Here is a 12612-nt window from a genome sequence, read left to right as displayed (position 1 = left end):
GCCACCCTCCCATTTCTGAAGAGTTTATAATCTGAATCTAACACGAAAGTCTTAACACTCTTTTCATTGAAATATCAATCAGCCCCTTATAAGCTGCCCAAGGCCCACAGTACTTCCATCTAAGCAAACAGACAAGACTATTTATGTTCATTAACCTTCATCGGGCAAATATAATATTTACACTGATCAAAAATGTCTATTTAGGAAAGGAGTAGAAAGAAATAGGGTTTTTTGAAAGCTGGAGAAGGGAGAAAAACCTGAAAGGAACAAGAATTTGGAAGATTCGAATCAGAGTGGAGGAAAAGAACAGCCCTAACCCTTCAAAGACAACAGGCCTGGAAATAACGGAGTGTCTTCTCCTTCAACCCAGCAAAGCAGAAGCCAAGTAAAAAAGCACGTTCCTTGATGCTGTGGCACCTTATTCATCTGTCGCTCTTTAACATCATGGGGTTTCCTAGTTGGACGAGGGCACCTTCCTGGATAAGTTATGATGTCACGCCCATTACGAGTGTCAGCATTGCATCCATAAACTTGGCAACTTTGAGAATGAATGTATAACCTGCATGATTACACAGAATCTATCTATGAACAATAACTACTACCATTATTTCCTCATCTTAAGACAATATGCATAACTAAAACCTGCAGATTCAATAAATTGTTTATTAGTTAATAAAAATGTGCAGGACCACTGCGTGCTCTTAGCAATAAGGCGTTGACGTAAGTGACAGGTCAGGAAGCTGTTTCGGGGCCTGTAATATGCACAGAGCGTGTGCGTTACACCATTACTGCAGGACCAAATTTAAAATGCAGTTTGTCCTTCTGTCTGTGTGTAGCTGCATAAATAAAACACCTGCACCTCACATAATCCTCATGTTCGGGGGCAGAGTAAGTTTAAACATGTTTCAGTCAAGCAACACAGAACCGAAGAATCTGGTGTAACTGTGTGGCGTATTTTAGATGTGTGGCCAGACCATGAGCTTCTTCAATGAACTCAACAATTATGTCCAGGGTTTCTCTATTACTCTTAGAAGAAGTCATCTCAAAAGAAACTTTTACCTGGTCTATGCCACGAGGAGCTTGGAAACTCGAGGCGCAGACATCATTATTCTAACACGAAGCCTTCACGTGGAAGGCTGGTTCATCTAGCTGGAATTAGACACTTTACAAATAAATTCCACCTCAACCTGAGATCTCTTCTTTGTAACTAACAGAAGGAACAGTAAGAAACTGACATCTAGACGGCAGGCAACAAACAAGTCCATGTAATGTTTCACTTGGGACCAGCACAGGTTTGGGTAAGTAGGAAAGCTTAGGAACAAGGCATCGGGAAACCTCTGCTCTCAGACTCCAAGGGATGAAAGACAACTGAGCAGAGATGAGCCGGGGAGATTGTAAACTAAAGGAAGGCCGACCCTGTAGCCACACTTCCCTGCAACACAGAGCCTGGTGGCCAAATAGCAGGTTTACCAGTGATGAGGGATTGCCGGTGACGTGAATGACACTGAAAGGCAAAAAGGAACAGTCTCTAGGTGGTAGGAGATTTCAGAAATAAAATACACCGGGGGCGCGAGGAAGGAGACTCGGGGCCAGAGGCTCTGCCAGGAGCTGCCTGACTCCTCCGAGCTCACCCCTCGTGCTTCCTCCACTTTCCACGTGGAGGTTTCAACCCTCATCTCCCCTTCATGGTTGGCCTTTGTTAAAATAACCTAGGAGTTGGTAAGGAACGGCCTTCACCCAGCAAGGAAACAAAAAGGCACAAGGGTGGGTGCTGAGGAGTCTTGATGCTCAAACCAACCCAGTACCTGCCACATGGGCAGCATCTCAGAGCAAGCTTCCTCGTAAGAGGAACAGGGAAATGTGTGCCTTTCAGGGACTTACACTCTTGGGTTCTTTTTTTTTCTCTCTCTCTTTCTCTACACAAACGAGACATTCAGAGTGAAGTTATGTTTCAACAAACTTGACTATAGGAAAAAAAAAAAAAATGCTGCAGCACTACATCACCTGAAGCATCAAATTCTGTCATTTCTGTCCTGAAACCATCATCTGCAAACAACTTGCAAGCCTCCCCGCCGCACCTCCCAGGACAAATAAAACCCATTTGACTATTACTATTTTAAAGGGCCCTCAAAAAATATAAGCTATTTCCCCCCCAAATTCTCTAGTCCTGGATACAAACAGGAACAAATTGCTTTAACCAGGAAGCAGCATTTTTCAGAACAATAGGCCTTTTCTAGAAAGGACATCCTTTTTTAAAAATAGATGTTATTTGAAGGCAGAGAAAAGTCATAAAACCACTGTAGCCCAGCAGACAAGAACACTGACCAGCCGACTGGAATGCAGTTTTCCATGAAAAAGACTTTCTTTTTTTAATCCCAAATGTAAACAATGTATCGAAACCCAAAAGCATCCTCTAAGTCATTCAGGAGAATGACTGTTCACAACCTAAAGGGTCATCTTGCTCAGAGTGTGTAAACACAAGCCAGGCTCAATGGGAAGAAGTCAGGGAGAGCTCCCACATCTTGGGCACATTCTCTGGCACCTCCTTAGAGGCTCACTCAGGATATAATCGGCTTCAGAGCAGATTTATAATTCACCGAAAACCAGGTTTTAATTTCCCTTGCTTAGCAGCATGGTGATTGGCTAACAACTTACTGTCTATTTTAACACGATCTTTGAAGCGCTGAAAGAGGAGACGCATCCTCCACCTCCCACCCCACCCTCCACAGACGCATATTTTGCACTGTACTATGAGAAAGAATATATCCTTTTCCTTTAAAGTGAGTTTTGTTTCACATTATGAAGCTACATATTTGAACTATAATCAGAAGCGAGGTGGTCAAAGGTACAACCTTCCAGTCACCAATTTTTTAAAACAAAAAATAAGTACGGCTGATTCCTTTAGAAAGACTGTATCTCAATCACATCAAAGAAGGTAAGGCCAAGACCGCGCTGGAACGTGCGGCCTCCGGAGGCCCACGCGGTGAGTGGCCTGGGCGCCCTGCCTGCCCTGCCGGGACCAGGAAGCATGCTACTGAGCCAACTGCTGTGCCTCACCAAGACAGGAAGGTAACGCCGCCTTCCTGGCCGGGGACCACGAGCAAGGAATTAGAGTTACGTTCTCAACGATATTAACAAGGACGTTAAAAGCTAGACTATCCAAGGCTCAAGTTCAAAGCCACAGCGCACGGGGGAGGGCCAGGAGGGGGAGAAGTCTGCACACTTTGCTGTGTCTACCGACACGGGGGTAAGCTGACAAGCTTTACCCGGGAGAGGCCACATTTCTTTACGCTGAAACATGTAAAGGCCATCCTCGGAAAGACAGTGGAAAGAACATGAGCGCTGGTGTCCAATGGAGCACAGCCCAGGTCCTCCGCCCCACTGCTGCCAGATGTGAGGCCCTGCACGTGCTACTGAGACTCTGTCTGCACGCCAGCATGACTCCACCCACTTGGCTGGGCTGTGTCACCAAAATGACATATGGTTTCATAACGACACACGGCACATACAGACCCTTGAAAAGTGGGGTAGCTGATTTCCTTACCTATGAGATCTGCAGACAGGCACACGGGAATGCCAAGAATTACAAAATTTTAAATATCCCTGAAATTTATATACATCAGATTTTGTATAAGTCACTGCATCCTTTTCGTATGTATCTCTATCCAAAAAAAAAAAGTCAAGTGAATTATTCATGAAACATGTCAAGGGACCCTGGATGGCTTGCTGTATCAATCCAGCTTTTACATCCAGTGGGACCGGAGAGGGGTGCCAGCCGCCCGCAGAGCGCAGACCTACTCGCACTTCTGAAGCCTGTCGCCGCCTGCCTCCTGGGCTCCCCAGGCTGGCTTCCCAGGAGAGCCCCCATCACCGACCCTCACACCCCTTCCATGCACGCGGCCGGCAGCGCGTGGTACAGCCCAACACAAAGCCCCTCAAACCCCCTGCCTGCAGGGACCCCCCTCCTGAGCCGTCACAGCCTCCTGGACTGCACACCCGCACGGGGAACCCCACAGGTGCTCTGTGCAGCTGTTTTACCTTCCAGGGGGGCACCTGTTATCTCCTCGGCCAGAGAACAGACACCCCAAAGTCACTGCTTTCTTTTACACCTCTTTCTCATCTCTGCATCTAGCAACTGGCTGCGTGGCCAGGAAAGAGAAGGGCTGGTGGTGTGCAAGACCCTAGGGCGAACCGTAGTCCTGGGAGTAACGGGACAAAGGGAAGGCAGGGAAAGGTGTTCTCAGCCCCGGTACCCGGACAGACTGAGGCAAGCGTGCACACGGCCACCAGGCGGCAGAGCGGACGGCGGTCCCTCTAGGCCTGGGTCTCACAAGGCGCGCCCACTGTTCATGCACATGTAAGTACGAGACTGGATCTTTACAGCATCCCTGAGGGTGGCTCAGAGACGACGACTGTCCTTTCTCCTCTGCCCCTAATGAAAGGGGATGGGGGACAGGAAACAGGCCCATCAACACTCCCACTAAAGTCACTTCATTTCTACCATCCCGAGCAGGGAGAAATCTTATTTTAAACCAGGCACCGCCCTCAACCCTACACACCCTGGTAAAGAACCAGAGCGTTTAAAACAAAAATGTCCAATCACTACACTGCTGAGGTGTCTTGGGCCCTCTTGCCTCATACCCCAGGAAATTACATCATCACATACTTCAGGGAAATATAAGGAAAAATCCATGGTGGAGTGCATGACTTTCAGTAAAACTTTTTTTTTTTGATGTGTCAGTATCAGTTTATTAAATGTGACAAGTGTATCATCCTTGTAAAATATTAATAATAGGAAAAACTGTGTGGAGGACATAAGAGAACTCTCTGTACTATCCTCTCAGTTTTTCTGTAAAGCTAAAACTGTCCTAAAAATAAAGTTTTTTTCTTAAGTAAGTTTTTATGGGCGTATAGTTGATTTACAATGTTATGTTAGTTTCTGCTGTACAGCAAAGTGATTCAGTAGAACTCTTAAGTTTGTTCTTAAATAGCAGTTTCAACCCTAAATCATATGAAGGCTGTTTCTGAGCTTACTAATTTATACCCGAAAGGAAGACAATCCCCCAGAGCTTTGATTTCATTCAAATGCACATATCAAAACGCAGGAAAATAAAAATGTTAAAAAAAAAAAAAAACGCAGGAAAACCTGGTGATTATATTACTGGTCATCTAGACTCAGCCTGGATACATTCCTTCAGCCCCAGGCTTTTGAGGGCTGCATCTTTACAAGACACGTGGATGAGGAATTCCAGAAGTAAAACATACAGGTTCAAGCTATTCTGTTTGTCCAAAATTTCTTCAGATGTTCCTATATCTTTAAAAAAGAAGAGGTTTTGAACAGTTCCTAAACTTGAGACAGGGATAATTATAAGGTAAGTACCTCTTGAATTAGCCATGAAAATTACAAAACGGACCTCGGGGTTAAGCAGAGCACAGCCTGCCATGCCTCCCCTGTTTCTGGCTGGCAGCAGGGAGCCCAGGAGACTCACAGTGAGGGGAGATGAGCTGAAGAAGGCAGAGGGGTACTTCCTAAATTCTAAGGAGCAGAGGACGTATCGCATTCAATCTTCATCCTCATTGAAGAAACTGTGAGAGTTAAATGATTCAGCAACAACAGCCGTCTGGTGGCAGCTCTTATGCTCCTAAACGGGCAGCGTTATGTTTAGCAACTGAGACACACGTTACGCCCCAGCGTTCGCCGCCGTGTCCGAGGGGAAAACAGCAAGTAAGTTTGGTCTGTGAAGGTTAAAATTTCTCATTAGAAAAAAAATCAACAATTTCACTGTAACTAAAAACTCATCTTGCGGACAAATAAGAAAAATATCAAGTGTCTAAATCAGTCCACTTCAGTCCTGTTTTCAAGGGTCAGTATGTGTATTTCCACTTCAGAACAATGCCCAGGACCAAGCTGACACCTCCCCCGAATTCACATCTCTCTGGCAGTGGGAACAAACATCACAACGGATCTTCATTGTGAAGTATCTACTTTATTTTAAGCCCTCAGACTGCAAAATGTGTAGCCAAATTTTAATTGCACAGACACAGATGAACGCACTAGAAAAATGATTTGCCGTGAACTGAATGCCAGTCTGGTTTTTGTTCTCCGTGAATAAGTGAGCAGGCAGTGAATGAGCACATTTTAAGTTAACATTTAAACATGTGATTAAGTACAACCGGAAAGGTCAATCAGCTGTATACATACACACACGGACACACGTGCGCACGTACGCGCGCGCACACACACACACACACACACACACACACACACACACTTCCACACACACACACACACCCGACTAGGATAAAATGATTCCTGGACCATCTTCCCTTTCAATTAAAAAAAAAAAAAAAAAGCCAAATATGCCCCCTCCACCCAGTTCTCTTCTAAGGACACAGTTACAACCTTGGGCCCAGTGCGGCACTCGTTCCCCAGGGATGGTCTGGCTTGGGTTAAGCCCTGCAGGAACCGAGCTGGTGCGGATGGGTAGAGGGGGCATAGCCCACCGAAAACCTGGGCAACAAGGGCCCAGGGCTGCAGAACTACCTTCAGGTCGCCCCCAGTTCCAAAGACCACCTGACTGCAGAGGCTCCTTGAAAGGTGCGTATTCGGAACCGTTCACTGTGCCAGCCTGAGCATCCCTACAGGAGTGGGTTCGCACAGTCCTGGCGTAACAAAAGCAAAGCAGAGCAGGTCACTGAGGACACGGGCTCTCCACAGCCTCTTGGCAGAAAGGAAGCACTCCCATATGAAAGCAAGTTTTAAATATAGAAAACGTCATTGCTGCTATTTTTCCAGGACAAAAGACAAAAATAATTTGACATATGTTTTTCCCATCTTGAATGTTTTACCGAGCAGTCAACCACCAAGAGTATTACTGATTCTCAAACTTTTTTTATTTCTCAAGCGGACAGGGGAAACACATGAGAATATTCTACCTAAGCAATTAAAGCCTTCCAACTATGTTCATCAGAAATGAACTAAACACTAAAGACATTTTAGATGCTGTTCAAAATTGATCTCTTTCAGACCTGTCCATATATAAATAATTCTAATCAAGTGCTCCACTAGAAAGCACAGCAGGTCATAGTTTCTGAAGCATCCTACCTTTCAATCATGTTTCAAACTCTCCTTGGAAGCTAACATCTAACATCATTACTTTATAGCTGTCCTACTGCCCGCGACCATACAGGATGTACCACGCACGTCTGACAGCTTAAATTTGTGGGTGTGTATATTTGATCTATACACTGGACTCCATCACATTCATAAATAAATATCATAAATCAAGAGCCCTTTGGCCATCAAAACAGCAATGCTCTCTCTCTCTCTCTCTCTCTCTCTCTCACACACACACACACACACACACACACACACACACACACACACGAAACCTCGAGCATCATTACCAAGACCCTCCAGAAATCAGGAGGAGACAAAGAGCCCTCGGTGAAGTCGGTTACAGTGGGGGAGCCATCACAGCCGGAAGGGGAATGAGAAGGGAGGTGGGAAGGTGGCCCCCAGCCCCACGTTTCCTAAACTACCTCCAGAACTCAGAACACCTGGCACTTCAGGGCCAGTGCAATAAAGGGGAGGTGGATTTGCTGATCAGCTACTTCATCCCAGAACCAGAGGATCCACATCGGAAGAAGGAAAAGGAAGCTGTGAAATTTCCTTTTCCTGGTAAAGGACAAATTTCAAAGAAGCCTCGTGAACGGGTTCCAAACGTAGGTCCATACGAAGGCCTTCCCTAGCATGTGGCAAAGTGAAAAAACAAGGGTGTTGTGTGAGGTTCTTGATGAGCCAGAGGGGCTCAACGTAAAGAGCTCACCTTTGGGGATCATCACCACTTTCACAAGCTTCTTTTTGCTTTTATAATGTCATCCTTTGAAACCATATTGATACTAGGTGACAGTAATTCATTGTTCGAATATCATTAGTAGAAGAAATCTGTTGTAACTGCCCACATTATGTTGGCACCTCAATTTCTGAGTGGTGGTCAGGAGGGTCAAGGGTCTCACTGGATGAAACCTAAGAACCTGGGGAGCCCACTTAGGTGAGCCTGCCGCTAACGCGGGGATGAGGGGTGACCGCAAATTCCCCAAATTATTCACCTCTTACTTCCAGCTCTCATTCTCAAAACTTTCCGGAGAAAAGCACACTAGGTATTTTGACCCTCCCCTCAAAAAGAGATTTTTCAATCATTTTTATTAAAGAAATCTCTAAACATTATAGTCTTCTGGTGGAATGCCGGGCCTTGGAATAGAATGGAAAATTTGCAGAAAATGTAGCAAGATGCTCCGGGCAGGGCAGGCGATGGGGATGCACCTTGCGGGCACCTCTCCCTGGACTCTCTGCTCCCCGGTCCTGGCTCTGCGCCCCCGGCAGCCACTCAGCCTCTCTGTGCCTGTTTGCTCACCTGAAAACTGGAGAGGATGATGGTATCTAAAGGAAGATTCGCAAAGTGCCAAGGACAGAGCCTTGGCAAAGAGCAGGCACCTTCTGAGCACCAGCTACCATCTTTATCACACGGCTTTTAACAACAAGGATGGAAATCTAAGGCGGTCGGGTGCCACAGGGCAAAGGAGGCATCAGGAATTCTCCGGCCACGCTGCAGAGATGTCTGGGCGACATACTCGGAATAGCACTGAAGTTTTTCCTTTGTGTCTTCTTAGGTGATTTGGGGTTTTAAAGTGAAACACAATGCTGCAAGAAGTAGCGAACAGCTGGACTCGGAAATAAAGAATCCTAAACACAGCTCATATTTTTCCTAATACCAATGACAACTGCTATTGAGTCCCAAATTTCAACAGAGAACGTGGGGAGAGAAGACGCCCAAAATCTGTTTGTTTAGACGTTACCCTTCCCCTGGCTCACAGGGAAATCCCAGGCGCGGAGACTTGCCGTGCACACAGACCCGCACCGGGCGCCGTCCTAGAGACAGTTCAACCAAATCCTGGTCCTCAAAGACACACTACTATATGTAAACAGATAAATAATCAGGACCTAGTGTATAGCACAGGGAACTCTACTGCGATAAACCAGTATCTATATACTGTGGTATATCAATATTGTGATAAACCATAATGGAAAAGAATATGAAGAAGAATAGATACATGTATCTGTGTAACTGATTCACTTTGCTATACACCTGAAGGTAACACAACATTGTAAATCAACTATACTCCAAAAAAAAATTTTTTTTTAAAGATAATCAACAAAGAATTAGAAACAACAAGGAAAAAGAAGAAAGACACTCCGTCTGTTAGGACCCATAAACTCCCTCACAGATGACTACAATGCAAGATAGAAATTCACTTGTAAGCCACAGGCATTAGAAAACAAGTTTTCTAACTCCCAGACTCAACAAATGCTCTCCACCCTCCATCACCACCGCCAGCTGTTCATCAGAAGGTTTATCTACATCACATCACACACATTCTCCTGGGGGCCCGGGACCCTCACACACACACAGTGAACTAATGACACCAGAAATCATAAATACCTATAACCTCACCCTTCACAACTTGCCACTGAGTACCTACCATGCACAAGAAAATGTGATTAGACCCTGCACTTAGCTTCAAGTCCTCTGACCACTAGAAAAAGCAGTGTCATTCCCAAAGTATATCTTGATTGAGTTATTTAAATTTATTACAGCTCACTAATAAATTATACAGCAATGCCCTCTGACAAAAAGTCAAATACATTTGCATGCCTCTGGGGATGAAACCCAACTTGACAGAACCACCGGCTAGGCTGAACTCGGGGGGCCTGAGCCCCGCACTGCCCTGCACCCAGTCTACTGTCAGAGCCAAGTGCTAACGACAGGATGAACTGGGACAGAGGCAGGCAGAGGAGAAGGGGAGGCGGGGGCAGAGCCGCTCCCTCTCCGATCACAGGCCGTGCACCACCATCCTCAGTCAGTCCCAGCAGCTGACCGTCCAGAGGCTACATATGCTTGAAGAACATCTGTGTGGCCAACAGGCGCATGAAAAGATGCTCAACATCACTAATCATGAGAGAAATGCAAATCAGAACTACAGTGAGGTATCACCTCACACCGGTCAGCAAGGCCATCATCAAAAAGTCTACAAACAACAAATGGTGGAGAGGGTGTGGAGAAAAGGGAACCCTCTTGCACTGCTGGTGGGAATGTAAACTGGTGCAGCCACTATGGAGAACAGTATGGAGGGTCCTCAGAAAACTAAGAATAGAGTAGCCATATGATCCAGCAATCCCACTCCTGAGCATATACCCTGACAAAACTATAGTTCAAAAAGATACATGCACCCCAATGTGCACAGCAACAGTATTCACAATAGCCAAGACATGGAAACAACCTAAATGTCCACTGACAGATGAATGGATAAAGAAGATGTGCCACACACACACACACACACACACACACACACACACACGCACGCACACACTGGAATATTACTCAGCCACAAAAAAGAGCAAAATAATGCCATTTGCAGCAACATGGATGAACCTAGCGATTATCATACTTAAGTGAAGTAAGTTAGACAAAGACAAATACCATGTGATATCACTTATAGGTGGAATCTAAAATATGACACAAATGAACTTAACTACGAAACAGAAACAGACTCACAGACATAGAGAGCAGACTTGTGGTTGCCAAGGGGAGGGATGGACTGCGAGTTTGGGGTTAGCAGATGCAAACTATTATATACAGGATGGATAAACAACAAGGTCCTACTGCAGAGCACAGGGAACTATATTCAATATTGTGTGATAAACCATAATGGAAAACAATTTGCAAAAGAATGTATATATATATGTATAACTGAATCACTCTGCTGGACAGCAGAAGTTATTTAACACATTGTAAATCAACTATACTTCAATAAAATTTTTTAAAACCAGAATATCTGAAAACACATTCTTTTTGCATATTATCACTAGCAGTTATTTCTGGGAGCTTTGGCTTTTGAGAACATCCACCATTCACCCAGAACTAAGCCTAGGGAATGAGTTGGTCATGTAAGCTCCAGCGGGGTCAAAAATAAAATACAATTAAAATACAAAAGTAAAGAGGTAACTTCCCTGTAGGGTTCACTAAGCAACTCTAATACCACCACCATGATATGGTCTAAAAATGTTCTGAGCAACAGCCCTGGGTTTTCATAAGAACTGTGTCACTTGGAAATGTGACAAATGTGAAGGATATTATTTAGATATATTCATCCCTGCCTTTTTTTAAATTTCACTTCATTACAGCTAATCCTCATTTTGAGTGGAAAACGTTAGTAACTCAAACATCAGATAATTATAGAACTAAATCTACTACATTAGACTACTTGTCCCTGTGTGTCATTTATCCCTCCTTAACCCTAAACTATACGGGAGATAAAGACTACCTGTTACATTTCTTATTCTCCTGGACCCAAGGCATTGTTTTATTCGGGAAGGTAATAATTATCTGTCACTGAAGTGATCCACACGTAACCTGTGAAACCCCTTACTTCATAATGCTGGTGGGGATTCCACCAGCCACGCATACAGGTCTTGCCCAAGGGGGCCAATTACCTTGTGAGTGGAACACTCAGTGCAAAACTCTGAAATGCAGAAAACAGTCTGGTAGCACTGAAGTCCTCCTCACACCCCCAAATACGCATGTCCATTCTGCCGTTAGTATTAGCATCCTGAGTGAAAATGAAATGTTTACACATTTTAAAAGAACAGGAAAAAAAAAAACAACACGGAATGAAGACTTTTTCTCCTTCAGCACCCTTTGTGTCTTTTCCGAAATGAGTAAGCCATTCAAGCGTCCGTACGGAATCACATAAGCAACAACCACACCCCCAGATGTTTCAGCTCTCCACACTGGGCTCTCCCCATCCTCTCCAATTCTCTTCTTAGAAGCGCAGAGGTTTCCCACTGACCCTCCTTCACCACCTTCCGAAGTCCTCATGGCAGCAGCTCTGTTTCCCTGCCAAGGTTCTGGAGTGAGAGGTTCATCCCTCTTACCCCTTTTCTCAACTACCCAGTTATTACACAACCTTTTAGAATGTGATCTTTGCCCTTCAGTTTACTGAAATCCCTTTCTCAGAGATCACCAAGGATCTCTTTCAAACCAATTAGCATTGCCTGTTCCACCCTGTACCTAGCACTGTTCTAGATGCTATAGGGATTCACCAGTGTACAAACCAGACAAAACCCCCTGACCTGTGGACATGAGGGTCCAGTGGGAGCAAAGAGACTGACTAGGCAAAGTATCCAAAGTGTTGGATAGCGATGAGCCGTCAGAAGGAGAGACAGCAAAGGGAGGAGAGCACGAAATGTCAGGGGCGGGGCAGCACTGCCCACCCCTCCCCCGGGGTCTCCCGGGCCCCTCGAGGGGCTCTGCAGGCTGCACGGGTCTCCCCGACGCCAGGACTGGGCTGGTCCTCTAACCTCACTCTTCTGTGTAAGGCTCCTTTCACTACCGTGTCTGCTCTCAGCCCATCTGTACAAGTAACTCCTCGACCCTGACTGCTCTGACAGACCACCCGTCACCCCCTGATCCGTTACCTTTTGAAGCTGCTGGAGCATCACTTCAAACAGGAGCTGGAATCCACATCATATTCACCCCCAAAGACTAGCTA

At 45.4% G+C, this 12612-nt stretch overlaps 1 protein-coding gene across 3 annotated transcripts in view; it reads right to left on the bottom strand.

Annotated features, from left to right (window-relative positions):
• RAPGEF2 (Rap guanine nucleotide exchange factor 2) overlaps positions 1-12612 on the bottom strand; it is a 249480-nt gene that overhangs the window by 173022 nt on the left and 63846 nt on the right. The window lies entirely within an intron of this gene.

The sequence above is a fragment of the Mesoplodon densirostris genome, chromosome 1, assembly GCF_025265405.1.
Source record: "Mesoplodon densirostris isolate mMesDen1 chromosome 1, mMesDen1 primary haplotype, whole genome shotgun sequence".
In the NCBI taxonomy this organism is placed as follows: Eukaryota; Metazoa; Chordata; class Mammalia; order Artiodactyla; family Ziphiidae; genus Mesoplodon; species Mesoplodon densirostris.
This window is presented reverse-complemented; position numbering and strand designations above follow the sequence as displayed.